General features: G+C 39.3%; 1 protein-coding gene across 1 annotated transcript in view; it reads right to left on the reverse strand.

Moving 5' to 3' along the window:
* Positions 1-17,868, reverse strand: part of LOC129776456 (arrestin homolog) — a 199,114-nt gene that overhangs the window by 138,165 nt on the left and 43,081 nt on the right. The gene's annotated exons all lie outside the window — the stretch shown is intronic.

The following is a 17,868-nucleotide window of genomic DNA, read 5'->3' on the forward strand; positions in this document are numbered from 1 at the left end:
GTTGGCAACCCTGCCGGTAGGGGGTCTTCGTAGCCACTTGGTTACGCGTTCGCTTACCAAGCGATCGATCGTGAGTTCAAACTCAGGGACATCAATTGCCCATCTTTGTGTTGTTATAGAATAACTACGTCCACGCAACCATCATCAGCGATGGAAATCGATCCACGGTCGAAATAAGATCGATTCATCCATACAACTGCTCTGCTCTGCAAAGACACATCGGGCTGCTGTTCTATAATCAACCCAACAATGATCAATATCAACTGTCTCCGCTGTGCGATCTGTTGAACAATGGAAGAACAGAAAGAATACCCTTACGCCTAGATGGCTACTACTGTGTAATTTACCATAATGTAATGGAGCAGAAAACTTAACGCCTAAATGGCTTCTACTAACTACTGTATAATTTACAATTTATAGAAACATAAACATATGTACATGTACACGATTAAAACCCGGCTCTGTTACAGCTAGAATGCTAATGAGCCTGATAAATAAATAAATGGGATAAAAAAAACCCTGCCGGTGACACACAGAGGATGGAAGGAATTCTCTTTGGCCAAGGAACAAGACACGCTGTTTGACCTAACAGATTTTTCTGGTACCATTTGATTAACACACTTTTCCAATCTATGACGAATGATTATTTCCCTGATCGCCTCAAGAGAAGCTAGTGGAAATCGCCGTCCATGTTTTTTTTGCCATTAAAGACGATAATTTATTTGAGAGTGGCGAAATGGCTACAAGTTCTCGAACAAGACTATACATATTTCACCTAAATCGAATCATTCTCATTTTGCTAGACAAAGCCTTGAAGTTTAATGAATAATTAGTTTCTTTGTTCCTCCCACAACCGCATAGTTGCCGTAGGATTACGTTACGATATTTGATGCATATACATTTTAAATATCTTTGATTACTTGAGCCAACGCCGCTACTGACTTCAACCTACCCACAGCGAGCTCATTTATGTGCTCTTGCTCGTGTATGATAGCTCTCGTAGTTCACCAGCATCGCCAGTGAGTGAGTTTTGCATTATAGAGCCTTTGAACGAACAAAATGGAAAACTTAACCTAAATTCTAGTTCTGAAGAAAGGACATTTGGTAGCCACGCTGGATGACTGTTGAATCGTGAATGTATCATCAGTCGCGAGTTCATCACGCTGCTTCATTTTGTAATCCGTAATCCGTGTTAGGGAATCACCTTGCGGTAATGATATGATGATTTTTTTCATTGTAGAGGTTTTAAACTACAAAATTCATACGCCTAACTAAGTAACTAGGGACAAATGCATGTGGTGCCCGATTCTATAGTCCGTCTTAGAGAAACGCCTTGCGATCTGCATAATGATGATGATGATGTCTTGTATTATAGCGATCTTGAACTTTTTCAGTTCATTCACCTCTAGCCTTGGAAAAGATCGATTTGAAAAACTCAACCTAAACTCTCATATCTCGGCCCTTTGGACACTCACCGCCAACGACGAAGACCGGTTGCTAGCAAACGACTGTTGAATAGTGTTTTTTTTTTTTTTTTTTTTTTATAGAGGTGAGGAACGCTCTTCCAGCCTTATCTGGGAAGGGATAACCCAGACGTCGAGTGGGGATCGCACCCACAAAAATCAAGCCCTCTACTCGTAGCCTCATTCCCCCCGGGACCATATCTATGCGACTACTTCAGGGGGCGGCTGTGCTCATGCACTTCACGAGTTTTCAACGCTAACTAGCGTTGATCCTTCCCTTCTTCTCTATACATCTCATTTACGCTTCCGTTGTACTCCGCCACGCACATCCGCTGCACAGGCTTCCTTTTACCCGTCGAGAAGTGTACCGATTAGGAATTGCCCTCCAACTTGACGCGCAACCCGTCACAGTCACCCTCGCGGGGTTTCTCACCTGTCGAGACGTGAACCGATTAGGAAGCGCCCTCCAACTTGACGCGCGCCCCGTCACAGCCACCCTCGCAGGATTTCTCTTCCCAACGGAGCGCCGATTAGGCAGTGCCCTCCAACATAACGCGCACTCCGTCACAACGACTCTCGTGGGGTACTACACTTTGCAACAGCCCTCGCATTTGTTCCTCTTCTATGGTCAGGGGTTATTACTACGCTGGTCGGCCCTCCACTTCCGCTGTAGCTCGGACATGATGTGTATGATTACACTGTTCACAGCGTTCCAGGTGCCCTCGCCGCGACATATTTTCTCCACTATGTTCCCGGCATGAAGGGCAGGCAGCCCCTCGCGTCTTGCGGTGAACCTGGGACACACAAATACCACGTGTTCTGGGGTTTCCTCCACATCTTTACACTCCGGACAGAGTGGCGACGTTGCGTGCTCGAACCGGTGCAAATATTGCCTGAAGCAGCCATGTCCAGACAGGAACTGTGTCAGATGAAAATTCACCTCCCCGTGCTTCCTGTTCAGCCAGGTCGATAGTACCGGTATGAGCCCATACGTCCACCTGCCTTTCTCCGCCGTGTCCCTTTCCTGCTGCCACTTCAAGAGTGATTCTACTCTCGCTGTTTTCCGGATACCCCTGATTTCCTTTCGTCTGTAGCACTCTCTGTCTTCCGCCAGAGTGATGCCAATAGGGATCATGCCGGCGATAACGCAGACTGCCTCCAACGAGATCGTACTATACGCGCTCGCAACTCGCATCGCCATGAGCCGAAACGTACGGTCCAGTTTTCTACGATTCCGGTGGGTTTCGAGAGCCGCAAACCAGGCTGGTGCTCCGTACCGCAGCATGGACGAGGATACAGCAGCCAGGAGACGCCTTTTGCTACTGCAAGGTCCTGCGTTATTCGGCATTATTCTCGCTATCGCGCTAATGGACTTCTCTGCTTTCTCGCAGACGTAGTCGACGTGGTTGTTGAAATTCAGCCGGTCGTCGATCATAACTCCCAAGTATTTCAACCTACGCTTAGAAGTTATCACGTGTTCCCCGACTGTGATTTTCGCTCGCTGCACGGCTTTGCAGTTACTCACCAACAATACTTCCGTTTTATTATGAGCAATCTGCAGTTTCGCTGCTTGCATCCAGCTCCCTACTGAGACGATGGACTCGGTTGCAAGCATCTTCACCTCTTCGAGTGTCTCGCCTGCCACTGTGAGAGCGATATCATCCGCGAAGCCCACGATCTCCACGCCTTTGGGAAGCTTCAGATTCAGTACTCCGTTATACATTACGTTCCAGAGCGTTGGGCCCAGGATAGAGCCTTGTGGTACTCCGGCCGTTATATTCAACGTTGTCTGCCCCATGCTCGTCTCGTAGACTAGGACGCGGTTCTGGAAGTAGCTTCCTAGAATTCTACACAGGTACCCAGGCACCTTCATTCGGTGTAGGGACTCGGCAATGGCTTCCCAGCTAGCGCTGTTGAAAGCATTCCTCACGTCGATCGTTACTATAGCAAAATGTCGGTCGCCCCTCCGCTTTTGCTGTGATGCCTTCTCTGCTTTTTCAACCACTGTCCGGATAGCATTAACGGTGGACCTGCCTTTCCGGCATCCAAACTGCATCTTTGACAGACCATGGTCACTCTCCGTACATTTCGTCAGTCTGTTGAGGATAATCCTTTCCAAGAGTTTCCCAAGAGTATCCAGCAGGCATATAGGCCTATAGGATGTTGGTACCCCCGGGGACTTTCCTGGTTTTGGCAGCAACACTGACTTTTGGATCTTCCATTTCTTAGAAAAGTGACCATCATCCAGGCATTTCTGTAGCACTATCCTGAAAATGTTCGGGAACGCCTGAATCGCCGTTTTCAAGGCCGCGTTGGGGATTCCGTCGGGGCCGGGCGCTTTGTTTACCTGCAGTCTCTTCGCCACTGCTACCAGTTCTTCACTGGAAACTTGAGAACGTTCGGTAGCTATTTCGGCGTACGGTGTCGGTGGCCATATCGTAGGATCATGCATCGGAAATAAACCCTCCACAATGACCTTCAGCTTCTCGGGACACGATTCGACGGGCGTCACAGGTCCTCTGATCTTCGCCATCACGACTCGATACGCGTTGCCCCATGGGTTGGCATCTGCATCTCGGCACAGCTCCTTGAAACAGTTCGCTTTGCTCAGTGTAATTCCCCGTTTCAAGGCGGCTCTAGCTGCTCGGTACACCGTATTACGTTCCTCTCTATCAGAGCTATTTCGTGCTCTCTGAACGCGTCTTCTGGCTTGAAGACAGCTAGCGCGAAGGTTGCGAAGAGAGTCGTTCTACCAGTAAGCTGGGCGTCTTCCATTTTTTGATACAACTTTCCTCGGCATGGTAGTGTCGCATGCTCTCACCAGTAATGTGTTGAATCGTGTATGTCTGCATAAATGTACGTCATCACGGGGCCCGATTTACCAGGCCATGTTATGAAAATATCTGGCTATCCGCACCAAACAATGAAACAGTAGAATTTCTGATATCACGACTATTTCAACGAATAAACTATTTGGCGGAAGGCTATCTGGCGTAGTGGTAACATCTGTACCTCTCACGGTCATGAGTTCAATTCTCACTACCGACATTCTTCTAGAAATGGAAGTAAAGTGACGAACAAGTCAAAAGTGTTGAAAGTCACTATAATACAGAAAAAAAAGAATTAGCTATTGTAGAAATTCTAATCCTTATTTTGCTATAGAGTGTTGGAAACTGTACAAATAGATTGGTGCAAGAGTCTCGTAAATTCACCAAGAAATGACTGAGCAATGACCGCTCATACCTAACTTTTTGTTGGTGAAAAATCCGTTATTTAGTTTTTCAATTTGTAAAGAAATTGTTTAAATTTTCATAAAAAATACCAAATTTCTTTTTGAAAATAAAATTTCCTGAAAAAAAATTTCAAAAATTGAAATTCATTTTTCTCAAAAACTTATGAAAATCCCTTGCAATTTGAATAAGTTGTCTTTCAGTGCCCATTAGTTAGTGGAAGAAGTTTTTCTAATAACAACTTTTTCATGGTTCTTTGAAAAAAATTACCTCTAATCCTAACTTTTTTTTAGAGTCAAGATAGCGATATAGTGTGCTCGATAAAGTTTTAGAACTTATTAAAATATGAGCTTTTGTCCAAGATGTCAACTTTCTATCTTTTATAGTTTGACGAATACATATAAGGCATTTTTGTATGAAGGATCTTGAGAAAAACATTAGTTTTACTCGGAACATTTTTGTGTGTAAATTCTCGCCTTTGACATGTTTCTAAAAAGAAAAAAAATAGCAGAACATCTAAAACGCGATAATTTATACATAAAAATGTTACAAATTAAACATTGATAGTAACTTTTCAAAGAAAAACATTAAAAAGTTGATGTTCGATGAACTTTTTCCACGAAAAAGTGCTCATCTTCCGATGTATGGACGACTTGTTGGAAATTGTGAGGGCTATTCATATGTTTTTTTGAGAATAGAGAAAATTGATAATTGAGAAAAAGATACGTTCTTGAGAAAAATCAATTTTAATTTTTCGAATAATTTTTTTTAGCAAATTATTTTTTCGACAAAAACATTGGTATTTTTTTATGAAACTTTAAACAATTTCCTACATTTTATCATTCGACCAGAATTTTGTAGGTATCATAGTTTTTGAGTTATAGTTTTTTGTAAAAAATTAAGATTTTTTTTTTATTTTTTCAAAAAGTAGTCTATTTTTTTCGAATATTTCAAGTATGCAAAGTTTTTTGAATGACCCATGTCTTTATACCCACAACGTTTCATGGCTATCTGAGATGGTGCTGCCAACTTCCAAGACGAGTTGGTATGAAATTCGTCTATAGCGAGTTTCCAACATTTCGATTCCCTTTCTGTAGTACGAAACGTCTAAGTCTTCGAAACATGCCTCAGTGCCACTCTGCAGACTGCCTATTGAACTCAGAAGTGTGGTAATAAATCCACGTTTCATCCATTGTCACATAACGTCCAAAGAAGTCCACTCGATTACGCTTCAACAACGCCAAACCAGCTGTTGAATCATAAACGCGCCGCTGTTTTTAATCGATGGTCAGTAAACGCGGCACCCATCGCGCGGGGGTAGCTTTTTCATGTCCAAAAGGAGTTTTTCCCATCAAAAAACAATGTTTAATCAAACTATGATATTCCTCTTTTTCCATTTTCTATACGAATGCTCAGGTAGTTACACTTAAACAACTGTAGTTTGTGAACAATTAAGCGAAATGTCATGAAACTTTACACATAAGCTAGTGCCAGATGAACCTGTCGAAATGGATCTTGTTCATTTTATTCTTTAATGGCTTTATTCAAGGATGGCCATTGGAGGCTGCACATTTCTTCCATCTTTCTGGTAATAATAGTTTGCAGTAAGTAGCGGAATTCATCGTCAAAAGAAATCTTTTTTTTTTTAGTAAAACCAGTCATCGAGGTATTTTAGCACATTTTCGTAAGAACTGAAGTACTGCTTAGAGACTGCATATACCATCGATGAAAACAAATAGTGATTGGCGGTAGTTGATCCCAATTGAGTAACTTAACCGTGGCTGGCCTTGCTCGGTGTGATGCATCAATGCCATCAAGAAAAATCAATTTGTGTTTCTAATATTCCGTTTTTTCTAATATTCCGTTCACTATTAACAGTTTCACCGATTATCGAACGATCTCACCGCATTATACCTCGCTGATGCCAGAAAACACTCACCATTGTCATCTTTCCCAAATAATCTGGTCTTGCAGTCGATATGGCCGGTTGGCCGGGTAAACTGATGCTCTTTTTGCGCTCAGGATTCTCGAAATAATAGTAATACTAACGCGAGGACCTTTATAGCACACCTGATAACCGTTCGTTGGTTTAAATTCATGGTGGGTAGACAATAAACCGTCCATTAATGGTGTAACTACTTTTTGCATCAGAATTTAAAGTTTTCGTTTCACTTTATATGGACGTAAAAATAAGATTGTGTACGCGGGTAAAGAAATTCGTGTCAGGGGAAAGTAGAAGTGTGGATTGACATCAGTTGTATGAAGAGGAAGATTTGTATTCATTAGTCACGCCAATTAGAATAATCATTGACTGGACCAGTTCATCAGTCATCCTCGCTCTCAATACTCGTCAATTCATTTTCTGATCAATTTACATTATGTTGATGGCAAATGCCGAAGTAGTCCTAGTCGGGGCGAAGCTACAAAGAGGAAGAGTCGATCTTCATTTTTCATCTTCGAAGATTTCGGGCCCTGGATTACGCAATTCAGTTGTTTGCAATGACATTTAAACTTTGGAAGGCGATGACACATCGAATTCATTCTGAATTACATGTCATGTTCGTACTGTCTCCTCTGTAAGGTATCACCAGTCATGCAAAGGTACATTTTGTGTGTTGTTCCCTTCACAACCATAACTCGGCAATAATTAAATCCTCCGGCGCTTCACTGAAAAATTTACATAAAATGCGTATTCCTCTATGTTTTTGTTTTTCCAAAACATGGAATTAAAATTCCTTCATCATTTTCTCATCATCATAACTTACGTGAGAAATCAAAATTTGCGCTGCCCACCGTAATACTGATAAGAGAGAGAGCTATTTTTGCCGCGCGTGACGTACACGAGTATATAATGTTATTCGGAGGAGAGTAAACAGACCATAATTGGCTTGCGAAACCCACGGGAGATTGTTGATGCGTTCGTTCTAACTGAGAAGGAAGATCAAAGTAATCTGAAAATTAATCCGATAGTAATCCCGTAGTAATTGAATGTGGACGGATAATGGTGACTCTGAATATAGTATAATTGACCCAGGAATCAGTATGGGTACGATGGCAATTTTGATATGCAGCGTCATGGCGACAGAAAATCAATTTGCGGTAGGTTAATATTGCGTAAATACACAAAGTTTACTTTCATCTGTGTTTTTTCGCTATGCGAAGCACATTCCATTCAGTGTGGAACGCAATTGCTATAATTTCCCTCTCTAAGAAATCTCTCAAATGTGCAAACTCAGCTTCTTGGAAGCATATGTTCTCTGCTTGAAATTTCTATATTTTGGGAAGATATTCCAAACTTTAACAGCTTAATTTGTTGCGGACAGATTTTGAATCTTGAAAAGATGTGCTAATAAAAAAGATACCCGTTATGGAAGCCCAAAATATTGATGAATCTTAAAAACATCGTGTAAAGCACTAAACTGGGTTACATCCAATTCGGTGATAATCCGATTTGGTCATCTCCGTCTGTCCACCTAAGCCTCCTATAACATAATTGAGGTTCAACAGATTGGGGTACCCTCAAATCGTTCGGTTTTCAACACTCAATCATTTCGATATAAAAACAACAGAAAACCTATTCTAAAAACAGAATCAAAAATTCCCATCAACACGATAATCATCGTCGTCATATTTAATAGGGAGAAAAACATTCCCCTAATCCCACAGTTAGCTCGTTTCCAACAGAGAGTCAAATGGGTCGTGATTTTTCATTTCACAACGTTTCTTATCCCAATACCAACACCAACGTAACTATGCTGTTTTTTTCCATTATCTGGGCCCTACATTTCCCACATAACTGGCTAGCAATAGACCCGCGTAGATCTCAAAAAAATCGAACCAATGTTTACCGAGGTGGGGCACTCCCGTTGTTGTCGGAAGGTTCAGACAAAACAGGCCCCAACTAAACATAATTCAGCCAATGATTGCTTCTCTTCCGAGGGATCCGAGGAAAACCGTGGGGATTATTAATGAATAATTAATTTCTTGTATAATTTTTTGTGTGGTTATATTCCTTTAACAGTTTTACATTGAGCCCAAACAATGTATACCATCCCAAGCAGGTTACTGTCATTCTTGTTGGCGCACTTTTTCGGAAGAAGGAAGGTCACGTCGATTCGACTTGTTCCACCGTCGTGGGTTTCCATTCCACTTAGCTTAATTTCTCGCAAATGTATCTGGTCGTGTGGAAAGTTATTGAATAAACATAATTCCTGGCATTGTCGGGGGGAATGTACTGAGAGAGTTTGGTGCGTGTGTAGCCGAGGGGGTGGCCATGGTGGAATCTGTCAGAAATCCAGACCGAGGAAATATGTGCCAATAAAAGAATGCCGCAGCCGCTGATTGTCGAAATATTTTTTGCGAGGCATGGACGGAATCAGTTTTTTTTTTCATTTCGGCCGTGGGGATGTCAGAATGAAGTCGATGCTTTGGGAAATTCGAGTTATTTCCGTATCCAAGCGTCGGTTATTAAATTGAGTTTTAGTGAAACAAAAAGGGAAACCCACAGACTCCTGGCTACAATAAATTTTGCCGCGTCACGGAAATGGTGCTGTAACAATGTCTAGTAATACAGTTGAGTGGCACTTTCCATTCGTCTGACATGGGTTTGACTGTTTCATTCGCACAATTCAACCGGAAAGACGTTTCCTGGGAAGGATAATAAATACGTTACAGGGCAACTTCCAAACTTTCAATAGCTCTTGTTGTTCGAATCGATTCCCTGTTTCACTGTGGTTCAACGGCGATGAATCGATAATTCTGGAAGCGCCAGCTCAAAAGCTTTGCATAATTTAGAAGGTGAATATATATAGTCTTCACTCGTTAGAAACAGTTTCGGCTCTTATGAATTTTTCATCGCGAGTACAGCCTCTTAATTTAATGCAAAAACTGGTGGAGCTTGAACTGTACAGGAAGGGCCTCTTCCAGAATAATTCGGAAAATTTAGGACTCTTTCAGCATTTTTAGCATCTGTTCATTGGACCGAACGTTAAGGCGAAAAAGATAAGAACTAATGAATGGGCGAATGTCTTGCTTTAACGATTCACTCAAGTTTAGTTATGCATATTAGAATTCTATCTGTTCAACTGTTGGTATTTTTTTTTCTGCACAGATACCTTTATGTTCTGGAGAGTATTATTTTAAACGCACCTAACTTTCATGAGCGTTTTTTTCTCTCTGGCAGAGAAGATAGAGGGTTTGAATTGCATATAATGTCCAATGCTCTTCATTTGTTCGATCTCTTCATCGATAATTTTTGAATATAAGGCGAAGCAATGCGAACAATGATACATAAGTGATGTCGATCATCTCACCTTCCATAAATTTGAAATTGCTTATCGCTTGAAATAGTTTTTCGCGATCTTGTTCTAATACTGACTTCGAAAATTTAAGCGAAATTTTATTATTTTTATGTGTAATCAAGTTTTTGTTTTGGTAATGGTTTGTGTTTTTCTAAAATCCCGCAAATGTTGATTAATAATAGCTGGAAGGATTTGAAAGAAAATTTCTCCAAATATGAGTGGTTCAGCGAAGTCTTTAATACATTGGTTTTTTTCGGAAATTTTATTGCCATTCTAAAGATAGCTTCATGTCACTATCATAGAGGTCTTGGTCCTTATTAGCATTAGGTCCATAGCAATAGATGTTTACAATCTTCTCTTGATCCCAATTTCTTTTCACTCTAGAAATTTTCCAATGCGAGAAAAAGGTGATAGTCGTTTGGTTCCAGGTCCGAGCTATATGGTGGATGCATTAAAACATCCCAATCAAGCTCTCGGAATTGTGTGGCCTTGCGTTGTCTTGATGGATCACAACACATCTTCTGTTGGCCAATTCTGAACGTTTGTGGTCAATCGCTAGCTTCAAAAGGTTCATTTGTTGACAGTAGAGATCATAGTTTAGTGTAAAAATTAAAAAAGAAATTAAAAAATATTTACAAAAATTTTTTTTTAAATAAATTAAATTGCACGTATTTTACAGAAGATTCAGAAAACAACAGAAGAGACAGAAGAAAAACAACAGAAGATTTTTTTTAGTGTGAAATGCCACTTTTACAACGAGCCTTAACTTGAAATTGTATGATCGAGTTACAAGGTGTTAACAATGGAGGTCAACTAAGAGAAAATTCGGCACATTTTACACTTTTTCTTTTATAAAGGCGAAAATGCAAGCCAGACCGCTGAAATTGTGAATGGTGTTAATGGTGTCGATAGTGTAACAGTAAAAAACGAGTAATTCATTTTATTTTATTTTAATTTTTTCTTAATTTTTAATAATTTTTGTTTCAATTTTTTTTTGTTTTTATTTTATGAAACTTACATTGAAAAGGGTAAGTAAGAGTCAAGAGTACGTGTTCCAAGTACAGTAGAACCCCGATTATCCGCGGCATAGTCGGACAAACTCACCGCGAATAGCGCAATAAAGAACTAAAAGTGAGGTCAAACACGAAAAAAAGCTGTTTCAGCGTGAAAACTAAGTTTTATCAATGAAGAAATCATTAAACTATCCATTTATAAGGTCGTGTACACCAGTGGTCAAATGATGTAAAAGCCACGACCAAAAAAAAAAAGGGCATGAATCTACCACTCACTGACAAATTCCTGGAAGGTTTATAGATTTACAATGGAACTCGCTATTCACTCGTGGATAATCGGGGTTCTACTGTATTCGAAAAATAACAAATAATAATTTCCATTAAAATTTTTATAATTTAAAACTGCCTTCAGGCTTGCTAATATAATAGAGTCAAATTCTCCACATCCCATTGAATGTCAACACTGTACTTTCGTCATCACGAATTGGATGATTTTTCTTTTTACGCACTAGCTTTAGACTAATTATGAAACGGATAGTAGTTTGGATGGATACCGGATACCGGATATCCAGCAAGCTTAGAGGCCGGATGGCCGAATATCCGACAGCCGGTTATTTGGCGCTTTATTTACGACATTTTAGGGAGAAATAAACAATTTTTACATAAAAATAAAATAATAAACGATGATTATTTTCATCGTAGAACTACGTCTTCCAGGAAGGATACCAAATCAGAAAACAGGTCACGTTTTTATGAAATAATGTTAACGTTAATAACTATTTTCACTGTGAACGAATTCTCATGATTTGCACACCAATCGAATCGGAAATTTTGTAAGATTTGTTTGATATGCTATACATTACAATTCGCCAATCTCTAAATGGTTTAAATTCATGAAAACTGGAAGAACTTCCTTTCATTTGTTCCCAACACAGACTTCAAAATCGATGTACATGTGGGAATTCGCTCTGCAAATATACATGCAAGTCGGGGGTATTTTTGTTCCCACCGAGCTGTGTTTCCCTAACACGGACTTCTAAATCAATGTACCTGGGGGAATCCGCTTTGTCAAAACATGTAAGTCGGGGGTAGTTTTTCCCACTGAGCTGCGTTTCCCTAACACGGACTTCAAAATTAATGTACCTGGGGGAATCCGCTTTGCAAATACATGCAAGTAGGGCTTATTTTTTGGTGTTGAGTACTTTTGTACTTGCTTGTCGTTGTGCAGACCGGAATATGTTTCCCTAAAACGTATTTTTAAAATGAGAAGGTGAATGAACTTTCGCGGTTCGAGTGCTACGTAAACATGAGATGTGTAATAATTTCAGAGGGAATGTAAAATACAATGATCGTTTGACAATTCTTCCGTTCACATATTTTGGTAGTCCTGAGCATCATATCAAACATAAAAGGACGTTTATCAAATTTATTTGTAACGAAGAACATAATCTATTACAAAAATTTCGATGCATTCGAAAATAATATTCGAAGTGGTAAACAAGTGGATTGCTAATATAATTGCGTAGTTCTACGTCGAAAATATGCGGTCGTGTCCTAGATACAACCTCTTACAGTTTTTCCGATTAAAATGAATATTCTTCAATAGAGTATTAAGTTTTCTACAAGGAATCATGATCAACTTTTATCTGATTAGGTTTTTCTATAATAATGAAGATATTTTTGTGGATATATTGAAATTATTTTTATACTGATCGAGTAAGAGTATGTACTACGAATTAAAATAAGCAAAAACATATTTTCATTCAAGAAAAAAAAACTTATTGTTTTCAGTGATGGTAAGGGTACACTTACTTTACTACAAATCTCTACAAAACTCAAAAAAAAAAGCGTTAGGCTTATGAAACCATTTTTGGATCCGAATTTCAAGTCAGACCATTTAGGAGCTCTTAGAACAGAAACAGTCCAGTAGAAAATCTTATAGAAGTATATATTTTATATATACATTGCGAAAAATCTACTGAGAGTAACAACTCATCGCCGTCTTCCACACCTGTTCAACGAAACTAACTCAACCCTTAGGCGCGAAGTTCAGGAAAACGTTTGCGACTATTTCAACGAAGTGGCAAATGAAAATAATATCCAGCGTCTCGTACAGGAAGACAATCCCATCGCTAAAGAAATCGACCGTTGTGTGATAACATTTCGAATCGATCGCGATCACGATCCTTACATTTGGTGCTCATTAAGCTCTAAGCAATCCCCTCAATTGGCAAGGTGTGCTTTCTCGCATTGAAAAACTTCCTGGGTGATAACAAATAGGAAGTTTGTTATATCTGTGGTGTAAACGGTAGGTTGACGTAGGACTATCGTTGGTTTTGTGGCTTCAAACAAATAAGTTGAATCTGAACCAATTCTCAATTAATGGATGAATGAATATTGTGGGTAATTCAAGAACGAGAGCGTTACGTTGGAAGCACAAGGTTTTGAGCCTCAATACCTCTTTGTCAACTGAACGAAGTGACATGATTATCACTTCATTCCAAGATAAAATGTCCACGAGTTATATACATTGCAAGCAAGCTATTGATAGAGTCGAATGAACTGAATAAGTTTTAAGTCTCTATAACTTAAGACAACAACAACAAATTATTGAAATCACAAAAATGTATAAATATGGATACCTGCTTGAAGTTCCATCTCAGCCATGATTTATACGCGGGTGATGCAAGACACGGCTAGCCAAACAAGATTCGTTGTCGAACAACTTGTATGTAACGTTCAGCAAATGAAGCAATCACGCAAAATTGGAGCAAAATTTATTTCCCCGCTTCCTTATGTTTGCCCTATCTATATATTATATAAAAATGGATTTCTGTCTGTCTTTCTGATTGTTATGGACTCGGAAATTACTAAACCGATCGACTTGAAAATTTGTATGTAGGGGTTTTCGGGGCCGGGAAAGATTCTTGTGATAGTTTGAGACCCCTTCCCCTCTCTGAGGGGCCTGCCATACAAATGAAACACAAAATTTATACATAACTCAAGAATGAAGCAAGGAAACGGTAATAAGGATTTGTCATGTGGAGGTTTAAGAGAGCACGATACGTTTCTACGGTGTTTCGACAGTCCACCCCCCTCTCTAAGGGGGGAGGTCACATGGCTCGAGGTTTTAGGGGGCAATAAATGTTTCTATGGTGGTTCCACACTCATCCCTTCTCTGAGTTGGGGTGCTGCCATACAAGTGAAATATAAATTTCTGCATATCCCGAGAACTATTCGAGCGAAGGGGTAAGCGCAAAACTCGAGGAAGGAACAGTCGGATTTGAGATGTCATAATTTTATTATATTTTCTGTATCAAATATGTATCCCACGTAAGAGAGAAACATGTTTTTTGAAAGTGAAAATCTTGAACGAAAATTGTGTCTGAAAATAATTTGATACTATAATGACGAGTTTTGGTAGAAGTACTAGGAAATTTATAGTACATATTGGCAATTGTGAATTAGAAGCAATTGTGAAGGGTTAATTAGAAGAATTATCAATGAACAGTTCTGCGATTGGACCCATGAACGTTTGCCCAGCAAGAAAAAGTAAATGTTTGAAGGTATTGTTAACAAAGAAATCCATTTTAGGCACCCGCTTATATATCGATTGTAGAGATTTCAATAGCCTGTTTTGAAAGCAATTTCAAGGCTATTGAAACAAGTTTTTGGTTCAAAATGTAACAAGCATATAACGCGTAAACATTTTATCTTTCGAATGAAGTGTTTATCAGTTTTTTAGGAGATATTAACGCTCAAAATTTGGTAGCTCCGGTGTAACGCTTTCGTTTTCGAAACATTGACCTTAGAAATGAAAGACGTAGTCCTACGTCAAAATTTATATCAAGAGGAGATTGTAAAAATCGATTACTATAGTTTTTCAGACCAAGACTTTTATGAGAGAGGCGTTATAACGCTAGCTTTAGAATAGCAACAAATTTTACATCAAAACGGTGCATATTTGACTCAAATCGGACAATCCGAAGCGCATTAAATAAAGTCTTGAGTTGCAGGCAAAATAATGGATTTCTTTTTCCGCAACCTAATATTTGACTTAAATAATGTTCGTGCTAGTCTTAAGCATACGAGGTCTGTGCAAAAAAATAACGCGAATTTCGAATTTGCCCGGATAACGTGTATTCGATTTTCGATCTTTTTTTCTGTGGTGTTTTGTTGGTACTCATGTCTCTCACTTATGCTGACAACAAAGCAGCTGTTGTTAGCATTACACGTGTTTTGGTTGCCAACTCAAACAAATGGATGAAGGAATCTCTATCAAACTTTTGTGTGAAAACAAAATTAAGTGGGTGAAGCTACCTTGAATCGAGACAACGTTTATTGATGGTATTTATATGTGACCAGCTCAATTGTACTTACTTCAGGAGAAAATTATTGTGTTTCAACACAATTTTGTATTTCAATGAACCCGATGAAAATTAAACGCAAAATTCCGACCGTGTTTTTGTCATTTTTGTGAATTCAAAAATACAATATACAAATACAAAAAAACACACACACACAAAAAGGAATTGATAATTAGAAAATGATTCGGAATATTTAGTTATACACTCGACAAAACAAACTGGAGCAGCAATGTCGCTCATCATCGACATTTCCAAGTGATTTTCGAAACGTTACAAATAACCGTATACATATGAGGTATCCTCACCTAGTTCTGGAATGTCTTACGTACCGTCGATGGGGTGACAATGGGTCAAAGAAGGTAGTTTTCGAACTTGTTGTTGAATAACTATCGTAAATTAGAGTAAAACGCAATTCTGATTACTTAGATATGTTCTCTAATGATGAACTTACGAGTGTTCAGGGAGTTGTGGAACAATATTAATTTTTAACTGAACTGCGGAGATATGGAAGTTGACCCAATCTCACCCCTTAGAGGGGGTGACAATGGGCCAATGTAGCGAATATTACTTCCTATTAAGAATTGTGTTTAGAAATGAATTTCTCAATAATTTCAGGATAACTTGACAACATTTAAGTGTCTTGAATGATTATTTGAGTTACGAAAATATTGTCATTCCACCTAGACGTGCGATGGAAATGTTTATATATGAAGATTTCTCTTAAATCTACCGTTGTCGATGTCTTCTGTCGTGTTCCTGGAAGAATATCAAACTCTTTAGTTACCTTCGTCTCGTTCATGAAGTGGGGTCCCCATGGCCTAGTGGTTAGCGTGACGCTCGCCAAGATGGGGACTTCGGGTTCGATTCCCGTTCTGGTCAGAAATTCTATCGACAAAGGTCGTTTTTCTGGCTTGCATTGATTCAGGTGAACACTGTCTAGGGTGTGATGGGAAGAGCAAATGGCAATTGCCAGTCTCCAAGAAAAGCTACGAAAACCCGGAAACAGCGGATTGACGCCGCCATAAGCGCCTTTGCCCAGTCCATGTGGTACTCGGGACGTAAAACAGCAGTATCACGATCGTATCACGTATCACGTATCGCGTACCACGATCCTCCTGCAAGATAGTGAGGTTGGTCGAAGGCCTTGCAATCGGCACCACAAAAACACCGGGCAATGAATGATACACAAGACATTGTGAATCAGGCCATGTTGTAAAAACGTTAAGCCAAAATAAATAAATAGTCATTTCCGAATGCCGCTCTCATCAACTATCTCTCGTTTCTGATTGAGGAATTCTTCAAAACTGTCCTCTTTTTTCTGGTGAACTTGAAACATGTGAGATGCTCTTAAGTAGCGACTTCACAGTAATCGGATGAATGCCACAAGTTGATTGTCATTAAGGCTTTCAATTAGCGACTTCAGCAATGTTGGAAAATGTGGCTTCTGCAAAGTTGTCGCTGATGAAGCGTTTTTCTCCTTATACGTGTGAAGAATTTGCCTCCAATACCACTTCATAGGTCCGAAAAGAGCCACGTCTAGGGGCGGTGTAATAAGTGTTGAATTTGGAGAATTGCTACTAATTGTAAGTATATTGGTGTATTTTTGTATGTATGTATATTTTGTATGTATATTGCACTCATCTGGCAAAACTTGAAACAATCATTATATTCAATATTTAACATTATAGTAGTTATGTATAATGCTGGGCATGAGATTTTTCTGGGGTGTTATTTGATGGCTATCTACACATCAAACTTTGATGAATTATTAAAAAATAGCTATATGTACTACAGCCAAGTATAATGCATTATAAGTAGTGAAAATATGTCTCAAACAAACAAACGGCTGAGAAACGGCTCACAGCTTTCAAAAATATTCGCAATATTTGTCAAGATATCACTAATAGTAACTTTCTCCGTGTTTAACCCAATCTCACCCCCATCGCCCTTCTGTGCCCTTCTTCTGATGCAAGGGAAGCTTTAAAATCAGTTTTTGAGAAGTGAAGCATAAGTGCATAAGTGAAGTTAATTTTTAAGTGAAAATTCAAAACTGTATTATCATTAAAATTTAAACATTTTCCTACACTTTGTTCTTTGGCCAAAATTTTGTATGTCTTATAGTTTTTAGTTAGTTGTTAAAAAAATAAGAACAAAAACATCGGCTCTTTTCACAAAGTAGTCTAATATTTTTGCGGAGATTTCAAGCAGGCAAAGTTGCTTCAATGACCAATGTCTTTACACTCACTGCAATTCAAGATGGTGCTGCCAATAACCAGTCGAGTTGGCATGAAGTTCATCAATAATATAATCATGTTCTGCATCCAATGCCACTGTCGCTTCGGAATCAAACAATGGCTTTCGTTCAACTGACCATATTTGATCAACTCTCATTCATCCGTCAACAAGATTTCCTCATATTGACTCACGGCTCGAAGCCATTGTTTGTCGAGTTAAGATTGTTGATGTTTCCCCGTAACTTGAGAACGGCACAGTAA

This window comes from Toxorhynchites rutilus, chromosome 3 (assembly GCF_029784135.1).
Source record: "Toxorhynchites rutilus septentrionalis strain SRP chromosome 3, ASM2978413v1, whole genome shotgun sequence".
NCBI classification, from domain to species: Eukaryota; Metazoa; Arthropoda; class Insecta; order Diptera; family Culicidae; genus Toxorhynchites; species Toxorhynchites rutilus.